Source organism: Drosophila ficusphila, unplaced genomic scaffold (genome assembly GCF_018152265.1).
Source record: "Drosophila ficusphila isolate 14025-0441.05 unplaced genomic scaffold, ASM1815226v1 contig_791, whole genome shotgun sequence".
Lineage (NCBI taxonomy): Eukaryota > Metazoa > Arthropoda > Insecta > Diptera > Drosophilidae > Drosophila > Drosophila ficusphila.
The window spans coordinates 3,540,753-3,559,687 of record NW_025064737.1 but is presented as its reverse complement, the minus strand read 5'-3'; the positions used below and the strand labels follow the sequence as shown (position 1 = coordinate 3,559,687).

The 18,935-nt window shown below is 36.4% G+C and overlaps 1 protein-coding gene across 10 annotated transcripts in view; it reads left to right on the top strand.

The window, feature by feature from the left end:
- Positions 1-18,935, top strand: part of LOC108091376 (uncharacterized protein CG43427) — a 56,995-nt gene that overhangs the window by 7,773 nt on the left and 30,287 nt on the right. For 9 of the 10 annotated variants that reach the window (XR_001771389.1, XM_017190542.1, XM_017190540.1 and 6 more), the window contains 2 exons: positions 4,256-4,309; positions 14,990-15,042. The gene's annotated coding sequence lies outside the window, so the exon portion shown is untranslated. The remainder of the gene's footprint in view (positions 1-4,255; positions 4,310-14,989; positions 15,043-18,935) is intronic. The other variant, XM_017190545.1, reaches the window with a different exon arrangement.

Here is an 18,935-nt window from a genome sequence, read left to right as displayed (position 1 = left end):
AACAACTCTAATAAATAAAATAAAAGGCAGTTGAGTTGTGCGCAGCAATGTGGATGTGCATGTTGCAGTTTCAACGAACAAGCATATTGGAGGTTTTATATTGCGGCACACTTAGTTTCTCTCCAAGTTGAACCCATCTTTTCGGGGACTTTTGAACTTTTTGGTGTTCAGAATTGTTGGAACGAGTTTGGAAACAGTTTGAGTATTTTATTTAAGTTTGTCGTTTTAATTTATAACTATTTTAGTGTTGGTTTTCGATTTCCGATTACAAAGACTAAAAAACGTAAAATTTTGTATATAACCAAATTGAACCAACACTTTGAGATACGCAAATGCATTTCTTTCTGAAATGCAAAGGTGAGGCCCCCAAAGGGCCAGGAAAAAATGCTCGAGGAAAATTAAAATGAAATCGTGTTTAAGCGGAAAATGCACTCGGAGCTGAGTTGAGCCAGGGGCAGCTGAGGAGGGGGCAGGGTAGCTTGGCGCAGAGAGGTGGTATCTAATAAAATGCGCATTATTGCGAATTCGTTATGGCCAAGAGCTCAGCTCTCGGCTCTTTGCTGAAATTTCCTCGCCGGGATGCGGGCCATGCAATTATTGGCGACTTGGCTTTGAGAAGACACGAAGTTGGGCTTGGATCGAGTTTTCCGCGGCCTTCACCTCGCTTGGTAGACAGTGTTGCGAAGCGACAATTGCCCGAATGTGACGACAGATGTGTTGTCTTGGCTGCCAAGGAATTCGCGCAATTTGCAGCAACAACATCAGTAGTGGCAGCAGCAACTGCAACAGCAACAGCAACATCAGCAGCCCCAACAGCAACCATCAACGGGGAGTGACTTATGCGCATGCCCAGCAACGAGTTTGTGGCGGTCGAAAATCGCTGCCTCCAAAGTAAACAAACTTTTCCTTAGCTCCCCATGCCCCCATTACCTCTTTCCCCCTCGATACAGTCAAAACTCCATAAGCACATTTGTATGCTGTAAAAAAGCCTCCTTCTAGGGTGCTTGGCTCAAACCTAATAATGTCTTTAATTTTTTAAAATTTATTAAGGGATCTAGCTATCATTTTTAAAGTTACAAAGTTAGATAGTTGAATAGTTTTGAATTTATCGAAGCCGTTTCCTTAATTAGTAACAAAAATAGTTTATTATTTTTTTTTATTTTTAACATATTTTTAAACTGTTTACTTGAAGAATCAGCCGATTTGTGTATTTAAGTGTTATATAACCAGTAGAGATTTCTCGAGAATAATTTTCTCTCTACTCCTTCAAGTTCAAGCAAGCGATGTTGTACTGTAAATCTTTCTCTGTTCGCGCCTCGCTGCGAAAGCCGGTTGTTTGTTATTAGTTAGTCCCCAGACAATGTTGGCCATGTGTGCGGGTCTTGGTATGCGTGCGTTTGTTGGCCTTTTGACGTCTCCCTTGCCTGCCTCAGCCCCGATTCGCCTCCCTTCCCTCTCCCTCCCATCCTGTTGCCGTTGTTGCAAGTTCAGTGACTGCTGTCTGCAACCGACGAGGCCTTACACCAAAGCTTGCAGCCTTCGATCACAATCAGTTTACGCTTTGCTTACAAAATTGAATGACCAGCCATTGATCATCATCAACGATCAGGGACAGATGAAAGAAAAAAAAAGAGGGAAAGACCACTCCCCATTTAGCATCTGCTTTGCATTGACCAACACTGTCAAAGGTCTTTGAGCCGCGTTAACCAAATGGTCAATTTCCGCTTGTGCCCATCCGTAAAGTTAACAATCGTGTTTTATTTATAGACCAAGCTAAGGGGGCCTGGTCGAGCTTATCAGTTTGAAGTCTTTGTAAAACTTGGCATAGTTTGCGTACCCAATCAGTCAATTTGGTGTGATTACCTAAGTACTCAACATTATCGGCTGGTCTAAACTGCTTTGCGAAGCTTATTATAATGGAGGCCATTGTTGGCGGAAATCATAAAGCATTCCTTGTTTTAGGTTGGCAGACCTCATGCAACAATATTTTTTCGTAAATTTTCAATTCCACTTCTAAATAATATCATTGCAAATGTAATCGACGATGCAACGATACTATTTTGTAACTCAGAGTTGTTTTGTTTAAAGAATTTGTTTGGCCCTTAATGAGCCAATTAGTAAAATGTGAATAAAAGATACGTATCCTACGATTCTAGTGCTAGCGTGTGGTTCTCGAGTATAGGTATTTGTGCGTATTCGTGCAAGTTTCTGTTTGGTGCAGTCGTAAAAGCAGAAAGTCCAGGGAACATTTTATCGACAAGGCAACTTTGAAAGCAAACAATAATTTTAAAATGCTTTACAATAGCATTTTAAATTATTGCATGCCAGCTACATTAGAAAAGAGAAAGCATTTTCCCGTCAAGTCAAACCCGAAGTGATGGCAAGGCCTAATGCACTTGACATTCTCCGGTTCTTTGTCTTTCGAAATTTGAGTCAAAGAGCTTGAAAAGTTATTTTTATTTATAATGGCCTTGTATTTAATGTAAACCAAAAATGTAAATACTTTAAAATTTTTCACAAAAAACACTTATTTTAATTTGATTTCAGTTGTTTTCAAAGCACTATTAGCAATTTTTCAAGAAGTTTTCACTGCCATTTTAAATCGCTTCTATTTTGACTGTATAACATAAGTGTCTATTCGGACAAATATAAAAAGGTCGGGTCCAAAATAACTCATTCGAATCAGATGGTTCTACTGCCATTCTTCTGGTGAAAATGCCTCGCTGGCTTTATGGATTTTTGATGAACAAAGAAAGTTTTTAGACGCCTGACCATATTGGTAAGGTTCCCCCTTCTTCTTGTACGTGCTTTAGAATTGAGGTTTAACTCGGTTTTTTGGCTAAAGAAAGTTGGGTTTTCATTCGTTCGATTAATGGGACAGAAGTATTATAAAATGCGGATTTCTGAATAAATGGAACTGATGTTAATGACACGTGAGGGTTTATAAAAGAGAATCAATTCAACCAAAAACTATTTAAAATTAGCAAAAAGAGAATCAATTCAACTAAAAACTCTTATAAATTTGCAAGTAAATTTATAAGGGGTTTCTGTTAAAGTTGTTTTAGAACGAAATTTTATAATATTTTCGAAAACACTTCGTTGGTGTCCCTTCTTGCTCACCAATTGAATTTATACCGGCACGCCTCGTTGGCTGTTTATGAAGAACTTTGTAAATGATCCCAACCCTTTGAGCTGCCACAACTCAGAGCGTTTGATCTTCAAATGAATACAATATCATCAGATGGATCTGCGAAATCTTCTTGCTGCTTCGGCTAAAATTTCTTTAATTACTTTGCGTGCGCTAGAAATGTTTCTGTGCGTTTTAATTGCATATTTATTAGCAACTGGCACGGACACACGAATCTTGGCCCGCGACTTCGTTTAATTTTAATGTTCACATTGGTGTTGCGCTTCCAGATACAAGATACATCTTCGCTTTGGCGCCATGCGGGTAATAAAATGCTTATTTTTGCACACCGATATGACGACAACCAAGTTTTGTTCAACTTAATTGAAGCGGCCTGGGAGAGTTGGAGGTGGATGGCTGGCGGCCTCAATAAGCCGACCAAAACGGCGGAAACCTCGAAAATATTTTTTCGCCATACAGTTTTCTAGATTCTTGTGATGTCTTCGCTTGGCGCCTGTGGCATTCTGATGATAAATGTCTTGCAAACTGATCGTCGTCAAGTTTAATTGTTTGAGAAAGAACCAAACAAAGTTTTTAATCATTATTGATTCAGCGGTAGATGCCTTGTCCCGCCAGTTTTGTGGTGTCCCAGGCTGCCTGCATAAATTTGAAATTTCTGTAATTCGTTAGCTGACGCCGAGCTGTCAAATAAACAAAAAATCAACGAAAGTAGTGAGTTTAGCGACTATTTTTACGCTGCTCGCCTTGGCTGGCTGATCTTTGGGAATTTTGAGTTCTTGGCTGCGAAGAAATTAAAATATCGCCCGCCTAGCTGTCGAGGGTGTTACGCATTTTTGGCTGTGCAAATTATGCAGTCTGTAATAAATTTTAAACATATTTTAATATGATAAATAATAATGTATATAAATAAAAATATGTTTTACTGGTCGCTGGGTATCTCAGCATTGTGAACAAGCAGCAAACCCGTCACTAAACTCATGAGTCCTAATATTCAAGGTTATGCTTTTAACTTTATATAATTATATAAAAAGGCCAAAAGAAATTTTTTTTTTATTTTTGATCATTTAATGCAATTTCGAGTAATTGTTTTTATTTTTTTTGCTGCAGGTTTAAATGTGGCCACCAAAAATTCGAGGAAGAAAAGTAGAACTACATTGAGTGGTAAGTTATTCTTTACTTGGTTTATAAAAAGAAATGTTAAAAAATTTTAGCTCTTAAGTTTTGGAATTTTAAATTATGAAAAAAATTTTATTCAGATAGTTTTAAAATTGATAGGCTAATCATAAAAACTAAACTAAAAAATAAATATATTGCATTCAATTGTTAACTGAGTATGAAGTGCGTATTTTAAGTCTTGGATCCAAATGAACTGTGTTCTGTTTGACTTGTATAGCGCCAATAATTTATGGTAAATGAAATCTGGATATTTTATAGAGCGTACCATTTAAATTAGTGAAATGGAAGAAAATAAATAAATGTGAAGGCTGCCCCAAACTATAAAATGGGGAAAGCTTTATTTTTGATTTTTAATGTTTGCCAGACCAGCGCTAACGAAAACAATGTACACAGAAATAGAGCATCCCAAACAAAAAACATAAAACCAAAGCCCGAAAAGAAGCCAAATACATAAAGAAAAAGTGAGAAGTAAGAAAATGCAATGGAAATTGAGTTATAGAAAGAAGAATACGGGGACGAAAACAGCGCTAAAAATGCGCACATACAAAAATAGAGCAGGCATGTGGATAGAAATGAAAGAAATTAGATGAAAATAGGTTCCATATAAATACATATATACTTGTATAAGTGTGCTATATATACATATGCACACGCATATCCGAGATATTTGAAGAGAGATCCCAGTCTTGGTCAGACAGGAATTCTTCCCGTTTCTTCGGTTTTTGTATTTTCACTTTGGCGTGAGACATTTTGGGACAACTGAATTTATGGCGCTTTTTTTAATTTCCCAGTTGATAATCGGAATTTGCAGCAAGCAGCCAAGGGACAATCTTTTAATTTAGAAAAGAAATTCTTTATCTCACAGTACCATTAAAAATGCGAAAAATAAGATGTTTCTTTTAAGTATACTTAAATAAATCACAAGTAGCAACGAATTTCCTATAAGGTATATGGCATATACATAGGTTTTTTAAGTTTGACTCCTTTTCTTTGAAAATCTTTGTCATGGTAATTCCCGAAATATTTGCTTGTTGTCAAATCGTAAAACTCTTTGCAGGTCACTAATTCCGACAGGTCGATAATACCCTTTCCAAACCTTTCGAACAAACAAATCCAAAATTGACTTTCTATAAATTTACGAGTGAAGCATTTAAATGTCTACGAATTATGCATAACATAATTGACATATTCAGAGGATTGCTTTTGGTATACTGCGGTGAATATTATGATATGCATAATAATAACCTTTGGATTCTTGTGACTCGTGCTTTGAAAGTAAACTTCACGTCAAATCTAAAGAAAACTTTAATGGGCATTAAACTCGTTAAAAAGGCTGCCCATCGTATTGTCACATGTCTCTCTTGTGGGTTTAAATATACGTTCATCACCCATTAGATTTTTTTTGTTCCAAACTTTGGTTCTTCACCGTTTTGTTTATTGTCAATCTTTATAACAAGTTTTTTTCTTCTTAGACCCAAAGATATCAAGCATTTTAGGGTTCACAAACGGAAATGTGTATCTTTTTAGCAAAAAGTTGGGGAACAAAACATTTTCTTGGAATTGGATACCGCTTAAGGTTGTCAAAGCCCTTCCCTTGAATAATTTGGGTTAAACATGCAACTTGCTTGTCCACAAAAATAATGGAGAGAAATGGAAGTATAATATTGTTTTCAATGTTTTTATTTATTTAATTTTTTTCATTTGTTTATCTTAGGTTTTAATATTAACTAAAAAAGAAACTATTTGAAAACCAACAAAGTTATAGGGCATTATTTGTGTTTATATTTAAAAAAATAATTCAGAACTTTCCTACGATGGTGTATAATACAATATGTACTACCAAAAATAGCAAAACAAACGTTTAAGTTAGAGCCACACAGCCCTAAAATTGAGATTCTACACTCTACTATTTTGCATTTATCAGGCAAAGTAACTTCCTATCTCCACAAAGTTTTCATACTCCCTTTTAAGATAACCTCTTGATTTTATGATCTATAAAAAAGGCCTAATTAAAATATAAAATATGCATGCCCATGAAATATAATTTACCACGGCCAAGTCTCGAGGCAAAGGAATAGAAATGAGATTATGTGGAAGAGCTTACAGAACCCCTGAAGGAATAATTGTGTGGGGTTAAGAGGAGGTTTGTACCTCGATGTTCATGATGACGACCACAAAACGAGATGATGACTCTGCTACTCTTCGTTGAATCTTGGGCCTCTGGTGGAGTCTCTTCAGGTGGCACTTTACACTCACTTAGGGACAAACAGTAGCAAAATTGTTCAACTTCATTTGTTTCCTCCAGACATTTCTTTGTGTTTACGTTTTTCATTTTTCTCGCTATTATTATTGCCACTGCTTCTCGCGGCTTGTATGTATATTGTAAACATCAAATTTCTCAACTCGATTCCCACGCATATTTCATGTCGTAGTTGTAATAAAAATAATAATATTTTTTGTGGTTGTGGACGAGTCCCACTCATTTCCCGAGCATCAAGTGCCCGAGAGTTTGCTGGAGTAGATGATTATATAAAACTACGTTGGAGATTTAAATGCATTTTCTTAGATAACATTGATAAGTTTGACTTGGAAAAACTTAGCTGCCATATAGCTGCAGGTGGGTTTTAGTTGTATGTGTTACCAAAAAAACACCAAAAGTTGTCACTTTGGTTTTTAATTTTCAAAATTATACGTTTCTGTCTCTTTCCTCGAATTAATTGTATTTTTTTATTGGGCCAAGAACATATATTTTGAATGAATTTGAATGAAAGATTTTTGCATATTTAAATTGTAGCACAAAACGTATAAAAGTTGTATTAAGAATCATCAAGCACGTTTGATTCGCATGAATAATTCGCGTTTTTGAATTTTGTAAAATATTATCAAAAAAAAAAAAATATTTCCGTATAAGTTGTTGTTTTGTCGTTGCTGCAAAAAGCGTCAACGAACAAAAATGTCATATTCGCATGAATGATTCGCGTTTCTGAATGGAGTGCGCCGAAAAATCTGCATACGAAAGTCAGAGCCAAACGTGCACCATTCTATAAGCTTGGCTAAACAAAATAGGAGACGTGTGAGATACAGAAAAGACATAAAACACAAGAGCTGAAAATTAAAGATTATCATGTTAATTTTCAGTTGTATGTTTGTAAGTTCGCGCACCGTTTGTTATTTGCATAATTTTTGACTTTGAAATCGTGAGCTTTTGTCTTTTGCTTAACTTTTGCCATTTGCTGCCTGCCACTTTTTTTTTTTTTGGCTAGTTGCCGTTTTTATTAAATTATAAAAATAACAATTTGCTAATTTTTGTATCGCATTGCTAAATCTGTATCCGTATCTGATGACGATGATGAAGATGACAATGACGGCGACGTTCTTGAGCAGCGGCGACTGTGGGCGTCTCAACTTATAGCTTGAATTTGTTCGCTGCTTTCTTGGTTTTCGAGGAATTTCTCGAGATGATATCATGCAGTGCTTAGTTTCCATTGCATGGACCAGGAATTTATACTCCGTAGCCTGATTGTGTCTGTCCATCAAACTGCTGATGCTGGGCCGACTTCCCTTTTGGGAATCCTCCGCATGCGAGATCTTAACTCGGCTATAATTCGAGCTGGCTGGGCGGATGAGTCACGAAGCCACGGTTCAGACCAGCAAGCCTGACCAAACCAGTCTCCTTCTTTTTTTTAAGGATGCGCTGATTAAAATTTACGCACAAGGTCATTCCGACTCTACGCCTTGAACTCTTTTGGACATGAAAATTAATGCATGGCATAAATATGGCCCATCGGAAAAAAGAGAAAGAGAAGTTCGCTGTGCGCATTAAGCTTAATCAACAACTGGTTACTGAGCTTGCACAGGGAAAAATAATAAAATATATATAACATATAATAAAAAAAATACAAATATAAAAACTAAAAATTATCCAATCAAGAAGTTCGAGAATTTGTTGTTTTGAATAGATAAATTCTAAAATAACAAATGTATTGCAATAACAGATTCCAGATTTTGTTTGCGTAAAGTAGAATTTGCAACCAACCATACCTAACTTTGCGCGCAGTGTAATTCTTGGTAGTGGAGGTCTCTGGCAACCAATGAACTTGAGGTCTGGCTTTGACTCTGGACCCAATCGGAGGTTCATGGCAAGAGCGAACGGCTTCAAATGCACTTCTGGCACAGCTGTGCATAGAAAATGCTTTTCCAACAACGACACATTTCTGTCATCATCAATAATGCCGCCATATAGACACTTCTTGTCGCTTGTCGGTTCGGTTGCCGCTGCCGCTTTGCGGTCGCCTTTTGCCTTCGCCTGCTGCAACAAAAGCAACAAACAAATTGGCACAATTTCTCCTCCATATGCGTGTTATGTTGCAAACGCTGTGCGGCTTGGCCGTTGCCACCAGTGGTGTCATTTTTTTCTGAGCAAAAAAAGCTGGATCAACGAAAAAAAAAACTAAAAAAAGCGGAATACCAGAGAAAAAAGTTAATAAAAAAGCTGATCTTTGTAAAGCAGTATGTATATATAAAGCTGCATGTTTTTCATTAATAAACCCTCAGTTCAGCACATTAATGTACACATTAATTATATGTCGTTTTATCGATGTTGGGAGTACCAAAATATTACCAAAATAATTACTTTTTAATTTTCAAAAAAGCCAGAATTCCCGCTGCCCGCTGTTTTTTTATATTTCCCGCAATCACACTTCAAAAAAATCAAAATCTGACGGGAAAAAAGCGGAAATGACACCGCTGGTTGCCACCGTCAGTATCCCAGCAAAGTAACCGCTGCGCAGCTGACATCTCTTGCGGCCAAAGCATCGTTCAGCGCTCGAATCAACTCTCTTTTCTGTTTTTTTCTGGTGCTGCTGTTGCAGATTTGTTGCCGGCTGTGCGGTTTTTAACATAAATTGTGAACAGCTGCCGCAAATCGTTTTGCATACTCTTTCCTTTCGTATATTTTTTTGTTGTTCCCGTGGATCGTAAAGTTAAAGGGTATACAGTAAGCGTAACAGCCACTCAGTCGATGCGATCTGGCCAAGTCTCTCTTTCTGCCCGACCGCCCAAAGCTTCGAAATCTGGGAAGGCTATTTAAGCTACGAGATTGGAAGTGCTTGTGATTCTAGTGATCTTGCAGGGCAAGCTTATTTTAAATTGCTGCCATTGCAACGCCTACAATTGTCGCAGTTCATGCTCATTTTAGCCATGTGTAAGTTTCTGAAGCTGGATTTAAAGTGTTGCCACTCCAACTCTTATCCGCTCTTACGTCTTTTAAACAAGGAGAACTCGAATTCCAGATTTTTATTCTTAATAGTAACAAGAAAGGAAATTTAGAGTTTTTTATGTTCTCAAATGGTCTAATGGTTGAATACTACGTTCTACGTTAAATTGCTTACTTTAGTTTAACGTTTTTAATTTAATTTTAAAAAATATTTTCTAGACCTTAAAAGATATGCAGATTATCAGCTTTATTATTAATATTAGTTCCTAAAATTCTGAAGGAAAGTGATTGAAAAAACTTTGCGCTACCGGATGTCATCTGGCGATCCTAATTTTTTGGAGTGCGCTTTGCTCCGTTTTTAAATTGCATAGGTTTTGATTGGATTTATCTGCTCATTAGGTATGGAACTATCCGTCATTCTAATGGAATCGGTTTCTATGTTAAACTGCGGCCAGGACGCGAAACAATTGTATGCTATTTTGTTAAGTTCGCTGAACAAATTTAAGCAAGACGTGTAAACAAAATAACTTCAGAATTCTGCTTACAGGTCAAAATATCAATTTTTTCCGCTGTGTACGATAGTTGGCGCCTATTTTAGGCCACGGCACTGTCTTTTGCGGCTTTAATTAACGGTCAACGGAAACCTATGCGCTTTCGTCTACCTCTTGAGTATTTTGTTGATGCTTTCTTCTTTTTTGCTTCACGTTGTCTAAGGTTACCTTCCAACCGAGTTCCGCTTTCGTGTGGGGAATGGGTGAAGGGGGCTCTCTTAAATTGCGGTTTTGCATATCGATGTGTGTGCCTTTCCTTTCTGGTCCCGGTCCCTCCTCCATTTCCTAACCCATTTTCCCCGGTGGCATGCTGCGATCTCACCCGATATGTCAATGTTCTATATGCCTGACTGATTTGACTAAGCTTCAAAAGAGAATCGCTGCTGTTGTTTTTTATGGCAATGCCGTACGACCCGTCAACTGTCAACTTGTGTAAACTTCCGGTTCTCCGTTTTGCTCGGCTGGTTGGTTCGGTCAACTAATTTGGTGTTTTGCTCGCCAACTTTTTTTTTACTACAAAATAAAATTAAAGGCTTATATTGCCCAAGAATTTTCTTATCGGCTCAAAAAAAAAAAAGATTCTATTAAATTTTGATTAATTGGACCTATTTTTATAGGTAATTTCGTTGATCTAGGCTATGAATATTAATATGTAAGACAACGTTAAAAGGTATAATGTTGTGCATGAATATCAATTCAATACATTTCTTTATGTGTAAGCTTTACTCAATCAATCAAAAGTTTACGACGGCAGTACTCAGTACGCCGACTCTTTCGGCTCTAAATTACTATTACTATTTAAATTATTTTAAATTACTATTATCACAAGCTGGTTGAGAATGTTCAGCTATTGCTAGTTAATATCTGTTAACTTGATATTCGAAGCATAAAAGCAACGAAACTACATTTTTTAAAAAGATGGATGAACGGTATTTTTATCCTATAAAATTTAATTTTGTCAACATTTAAAAATAAAACCTTTTAAATAAGTTGTTTGAGGAGAATAAGTGTTTCGATTAGTTAACATTCAAATAATCTTTATCACTTAATGATCGAAATATAACATTTTATGATAAAACGAGTAGTACTATAATAATTCAATGAAATAATGGTATGTATCTGTGGGTTTTTAAAGTAAATGATTGAACATTGTCGTTTGCGATTTGGTATAAATTAGGCGCAGACTTTTAGCAAAAACAAGATGCGACCAGGATGAGCACTAGTTAACAATGGAAAGCTTTCAGCTCCGGCTTCGTCTTATATTTCCCATCTCCTCCCCATCGCCCTTGTCCTCTTTCTCTTCATAGTGATGATCTCCGATTTGTACAATCACTTTCGGCCAGAGTTCAATGCACCCGTCGGCATAATACACCAAGTATCACTGTGGAGGTTCGTGGGGCCCGGACTGATGATGATGGTCGAGGCATAGCAGTCAAAACAACCGAAAAACCAATGATGGCAGAAAATAAACAACCATCCGTAATGACTGTGGCTACAGAAACGACAATAGCAATAACATCGGCAACCGCGTCGGGCCATAATACCAACAAAGTTGCTGCATTGGACCTTTCCAGACCATTGCAAAGCCATCGAGTGGCGGAGGGCCGTAAACATGGCTTATTATGGTGACACTGGCTATCTCGTTTATTAGCTGATAGTGCAACACTGGTGACTATGAAGAAAGAACTATGGATAGGCTTGGGCATTTACTTTTAACCTTTAGGAATGATAATTTTAAATAACTTTTTATTTGGAAACGTTTAAATGTATTCGTATGTAACTCACTGCTTCCCGGTTTCTTCCTCAGTAATAATTTAATAAACAAATTACTAACAAATTGTATTTATAATTTCGATGATACGCTGGCGTATCGAATGTAGGAAACTAGCAGAAAAATAAAAAGTGTAATTAAGAGAAAATTAGCAGCAAACAAAGCCAAAAAAATGCGCATAACCTGTGCGTGCGTTCCATGTGTTGCAACTGCAACTAACAATTGCTTGCCTCCAATTATCATTTCTGCTGCTGTACGCCGTGGATTTCACAGTACTCTATTGTTTTGCATTTTGCAATATAATGCAAAAAACACATCAATAACGAAACATGCACACTTTTGCCTTCTTGTATTGGTGCCATGGACACAGCAACAAACCATCAACAAGACGACGGAAGAGAATTAGAAAAATTATACTAAAGCAAAAACAAATATTGTTGCCACATCTTGATTTCTTTTAAATCGAAATCACACTTTGAATAGCTGCTTATGTCATCGCTGGGCTATTGTTCCTGACTGCAAATGGTGCCTTGTGGCTAAAATTAAATAAGCCATTCAAATGCTTAGAAGATGACAAAATACCGCAAATACTTTTGTTCATAATACAGTGCAGCTGTTTTATGGCCAAGCAAAACAACACACGTTCATTGATTATTTAGCTGAATAAATGAAGCGAGAAATCGGGTTCTTTTCTCCTGAAAATTGCCAAACTGTTATAGCTATTTACAGCCTTTAGTAAACATAAGTTTTGGTCGTTATTGGAGGCAAAACTGGAAGCACCACTTGCTGCTTTATTATACAATCAAGTTAATGTACGAATAGCTTGACATAACCCGTTATTTCTATTCCGATAGATTTAAACTTCCTTGCGAAATAAAAAAATTTTTTAATTATGCTCAGCGTTCGATTTGGCTGCATGTAGATAAAGCTATAGAATCTCCTCGGTGCGAGACCTTGCCCTAATTTATTATTCATGCACATAAATTATAGACTGCCAGTAAATTTTTGGGTAACAAAGTCGAAAGCTTTTGAATACGATAAAACAACCAGAAACATTAGACGAAATCAAACATCGAAATATTTAAAAGATTTAATATTAAAGTTCAAATAACTCTTAACCAAATCCTAATAGGATTTTCCTAATAAATATAATGTACAATGTACAAAACACACAGATTATTTATTGTTATTATACCCTTGCAGAGCAAAGGGTATTATAATTTTAGTCAAATGTTTGCAACGCAGTGAGGGAGACACCTCAGACCCCATAAAGTATATACATTCTTGATCAGCATCACAATCAGAACTTTCCCAAAAGGTGTGTAGTTATTGCACGCAGTATATAAGTCGGAACGAGCCGGAACGGCCGACTATATCGGATAGCTCCAATACGATAAAATAAATAAAAAATTTTCAGGCCGTTGCTTTTGATCATACCGACTTGATTTCTTCCATATGGCGTTTTCTAACCACTATTTAAATTTGATCAAAATCGGATAACTCTATCCTATAGCTGCCATAGGAAAGATATATATAAATAATGGAAAAAATTATAATATCGTTGTTTCTAATCCTATTAGCATGATTTTCAAAGTATGGATTTTTTTTAATAACCCTTGAATCGAGAAAAAAATTTCATTAAAATCCGACAACGTTATCATATAGCTGCCATAGGAAAGATCGTAAAATCTATATAGAAATAACGGAAACAAAATGATAGCATCGTTGTCTTTCATCAGACAAGCAAGATTTTTGGAATATAGAGTTTTCTAACGACTCTTTAATACCGAATTTAATTTTATCAAAAACGGGAAACTATATCATATAGCTCCCATATGATCTATAGTTGAAAATATGGAAGATTAATAGAAAAATCGTCATAGCTTCGATGCTGTTTAGCCTTTATGTATTTAATTTGACATATTTGATGACTGCAAGGGTATATAAGCTTCGGTTTGCCGAAGCTAGCTTCTTTATTGTTTTTAAGATTATTGGTTTAAGGATAGAAAGGCACAAATATGTTATCTTTGGAAGATGGTATTTATTTTGCTATATTTGTTCAGTAAAAAAATGAACTATGACCCGAATGGCCAAAAATAAAAATATTTGGATTCTGTTTTTAAGTAAACTTTTTACACTCTCACCCACAATTTGACTCATTTTATGGCTTTCACGAAAAAGCAACAGAAAACAAAGCACGAAAAAAGCTTATGCGATTATCTTTTTAAAAATATGAATCAGAATCTGTTTACTTGCCTTGCACCTTTAAAAAATCTTAAGAACAATTTTGCTCGCGAAAAGTTTCATAGTAGAAATGGATTAAGCTGGAATGTGCTTCTCCGCGGCGTGTATTTTTCGACGTATTAAGAACTGCGCCTCAGCTTTTCTGAATTGTAAACAATCCATCTATAGAGGGGCAAATATAAACGAAATTTATTAATTGAACTCAAAAAAGCAAATGTTGAGAATTGTTTACTCAGAAACGAACTGAAAAAAAAAAAAAAACGGAGACGAAGAAGTCTTGGTCGAGGCCAGCTGCAAAAATACGAGCAGACTCGTGTTTACATTTTGGCCAATGAATGAAATACGTTTTTCCCTTTCAGTTGGCTTTTATTTTTGCGAAGCTTTCAGTTCATGGCCAAGAAGGCGTTTGATTGTTAAAAATAAATGTGAACCGATAAAGTGAGACAAATGTTCCAAAAATAAAATATATTTTTCGTTTGAATATATATTTAGTATGTGTCTTAATGGACAAAATAAATGTTCCTCATAAATTTTGTCATTTTGGTTTCAACAATTTAAAGTCAATAGCTTCGACTCTCAACCGACTTTAACTTTACCAGTAAGAAGTAATAAGAATTTCAAATTTGTTTGCTCTTATAATGGGTACTATAGTTTTCACCACAGAAAATTACATTATAAAAATCTCAGCTTGGGAATATTTTACTTTACAAATTTAGACGGAGACTTTTCACATTGAGAGCTTACTGTGAAGAGTTTTCACCGCGTACTCGTATAAGCTAAACAATAACAGCATTTTATTATTCAGACTTATTAATTTTTTAATTTGATAGATTGTTAAAATAAATGTAATTATTAAATTTTTTTTACTTATTTGTTTTTTTTAGATTTGTACAAAGAAATCTTCCACCAATATCCCACTCGGACAAGATATTAAAAGGTAAGCTTACCACAAATACAAAATGAACAAAGTCCCCGACATCCACTCAATCGCGCAAAAATGTTAGCCAAGGGTCGTTAATCAAAAGGCATCAAAATAAAACGCACAGTTTGCCGTCTCACTCGGCGCATTGCATCATTAACGTTGAATCAGCAGCTATGGGATACTATGTATACACGGGCGCATGAATACCTGCCAGATACAGATACTTATAGATCAGAGAGTCAGCTCGGTGAGTGCACCGAGTGAAACAGCGTCAAATTGCATTTAAATTGAATGAAATTAATTTGACATGCAAGCTGTGTTGAGTCGGCGGCTGAACTCAACTCGAGACTTGTCTGCTTTCAACAAAGCGTTATAGTTACATGTGTACGGATACGCACACACTATGGCCAGCGAACGATAGCAGCTACGAGATACAAGATACACAAACTGCAACCAGATAAAAGGCAGTGCACATGTCGGGCGAAATCAAAATGACAGCCAGCCCATTCGAGAGAAACCTATAAAGGGGCAGAACATATAGAGGGCTGGCAGAAACGGCGGCCAGAGATACATAGATGAATTCTGAACGCATCCACCAGATACTGCAGGCTTGTGTAAAGGTAGATTGTGTGTTCGGTGTATGGGGTTGCCGTCTCCTTGGTGCTTTCTTTTAAAAATAACTCGGAAAATGATCTATGTCGAGCTGCCAGCTCCTTGTTTCCAAACAAAATCCCTGTTTCTGCACATGAAATATTCCATAAAACTGATGAGTTATTCAAACAAGAAGGAAAATTACCAATGGCTGTCAAAAGACTCGTTTCATACGTCTTTGCAACAAATCAATTTTTCTGATGTTCCAATAGCATTTATATGACACAGTACTCCAACTTCAACTAAAATTAGCCGCCACATCGACGTATTGTCCTGAGCAATTGGAGCAGTAGATTGGCTTGACTTAATTTGGTCAAAAAATTTGTTGGTATACAACTAATTTGACTTACTCCTTCTTTTTTTTTTTTTTTAATTTCAAACAAAAGGCAAAAAAAAGCTACTGCTAAACTTTCAATATCAAAATTCTAGCCATGACTTGTTTTTCGATGATCGAAATATAAACCTGATATATGTACTTCTTAAACTTATAAAGAACCCTGAGTATTGAAGGATTGAATACCTTCTACACCCACCCACTGGTTATCCAAAAAGTTATTGCTATTCACAGTTGGCTTTTAACGGTAATTAGATTCGATTGTTTATCAATTTGGTGAATTCTTTTAAAATGCCATTTGACCAATTTGTTTGTAAGCACCTACATTAAGCACACATTCCGTACAAATACTCGGGGCTGGGCAGTTTTTTGGGTGGTCATTAAGAGGCACACCCAAATGTAACTTATTGCTCGGTCACCGAAACAGACATTCTAAAACTTATTTTATTCGGATTTTTCAAATTGCTTTTGTAGAAAATTAGTTTGGGTATAAGAATTACAATCTTCAATGCACACAGCCAATGCTAAATCACATCATTGAAGGCCGAGGTTTAATTAACCATGAAGCCCGACAATCGAAGGCACATCGCAGCCACAAATCTGCAACTAACTCAGAATCTAATGCAAAAGTATGAAGGCAGAGCCCGCAAACCTGTTGGCTACGTACGATTTCAGCATTACAAATTTTCGCATATTCGCTGCTGAGAACGGACCAGCTCGACTAACATGTGAGACGTGAGAGGGCGCGGCAGAGCAAGTATTTGCAAATTTGTACTACTGTACTGTTCTGACGCTTTGTATCTGTAGGTCTCCCCCGCCCGGACATCGGAGCATTCGAAACGCGTTATTGTTACACCCTGATTACGCGACCGCAATGAACCACAAATTAAAAGTTAAGATGAAAAATGGTTTCATAAACTTACACGGGCTTTTTTGCTTACGAAAAAATAAAATCTTTATTTGAAACAAAAAAAAGCTTTGAAGCTTGAACGTCCATACATAATATGTATTATTGATAGTCATCCCTGATGAGTCAAAAAAATCCGTTTGCGGCATTAAAAAAAGTCAAATTAAATTCGAAAAGTCTTATTTGCCAAAAAACTTTATTTTTATTTTGGTTACATTAAAAATAGTAGAAAGAAGCAGAAGAAGCAGCCATTGCTAATTAAAAACGTATTTACTCTCTGTTAAACGACGCTGAAGATTACGGAAAGTACGGTTCGAAAAATAGCTGATTTGGCAACACTGTTGGTCGCAGTGCAATCTAAACCGATTTTCGCATGCAGAACGCCAGATGGCGCTCCTCCGACAGTTGCTACAAATGCTTTGCTTTTTCGAGGCGTAGTGCGTGTGAATAAGGGGCTATGGGGTGTTGTCAGAAAGCAGGGGGATTATCAAGCCAGCTGTACTTGCATGCTTCGCTGGTTCTCTCAAGGTATGAGAGCAAAAGTATTTTGCATGCCACTTGTGGGGGCTGCGGATGTGCGGCGTAGGTAAAAACCTTAAAGTTGCAGTTAACTGATGTAACAATGGGACCCGGCAAGAGGGAATGCAGTGGGAATGCAATAAAGTATTTTAATAATCGAAAAAATTACAGTGGGCATTCTAAAATATGTTAAATTTGATACATTTTGTTAGTCTGCTAATTTTGATAAATTACTTACTCTCAACGAAACCATATATTTGAAATTTTTTTTTCAAAGACTTCATTTAATTTTTGTTGTGAAAGAACTTAAGTTATGTTGATTTAAGCCCTTGTAAGCGGTCCCCTAAGCACAGGACTAACTGTAATAAATAAATCCTTAGCTTTTTCGATCGCAAGTTAAAAGGCAAGCTATAAACTTGCAAATATCGATCGCCCCACTAAACGCAAAAGCGAAACAAAACTGTTCCACTTCAGTTGAGAAACACAAAAAGAAAAAAGTGAACGAGCACAAAAACGAGAATTAGAGATCAACAACATCACAAAAGTAGTTTAGAGGAAAATTAATTTTGCACGATCATTGTGCTGATTCTACTCATTGAATTCTGTTTGTAATTGTGAGTGTGCAGTATCTGTGTACTGATGTATCTGTACAAGGGGAGACGCTGAACTTTGAATGCTAATGAAATGGAAACTTAGTATTGATTGCGATTTATAAACTGGAACTGAGGGAAGTGGCTGAGCCAATTGAACTAGGTAAAAAAAACTAGGTAAAGTTATCGGCCGTAAGGCAACGCCGTTCCGCTGTGGAAATTACTTGTAATTACAAAAATCGGTAATTTGTTGTTGTTACTCCTGGAAGCTGGAACTTATTTGCATTTCTATTTCATTTTTTTCGGTTTTAGGCATGCATTGATTGAAAAGTAATTTAATAACGAATTTGCTCGTGAAATGTATTGAGAGGGAATAATAAAATTAATAAAGCTCGTTCGATAGTACTTCCCAGTAAACTTAAGTGCTTACCAAATAGGAATCATTACCTGATTGTAATCTAACTAAATATAAAAACAACTTTGATTTTTAGCAAGCAATCTGATTCGAGAGTTATGATATCGTATATTTTATTCTTATTGAAACTCAATTACATATCATGGTGAAAGAACAAGAAGTAAAAACAGGGATGTATTTTCAAAACGATAACTATCGCAAACTAAAAGCTGTCGACTATTCATTAATGTGATTCCTTTAACTTAATACATAACAAGAGTGTAATGAGTTGAATTGGTAATAAAGAAGAACTTCTGACTGTAACTGTTAACCCTTTGCAAAGGTGCGGAAATGTTAAAGCGTTAGAATCGCAGCTCTCCTTTTGGAATTCTAGCCAAACCCAGCTTCACATTCATTGACCCAAGCACTAACTGGACCCCCGCACAAGTTCAAGAGCACCCCACACTCGCTGGCCGGCAGCCATGACCACATGGACATGACCATGGTAGAATT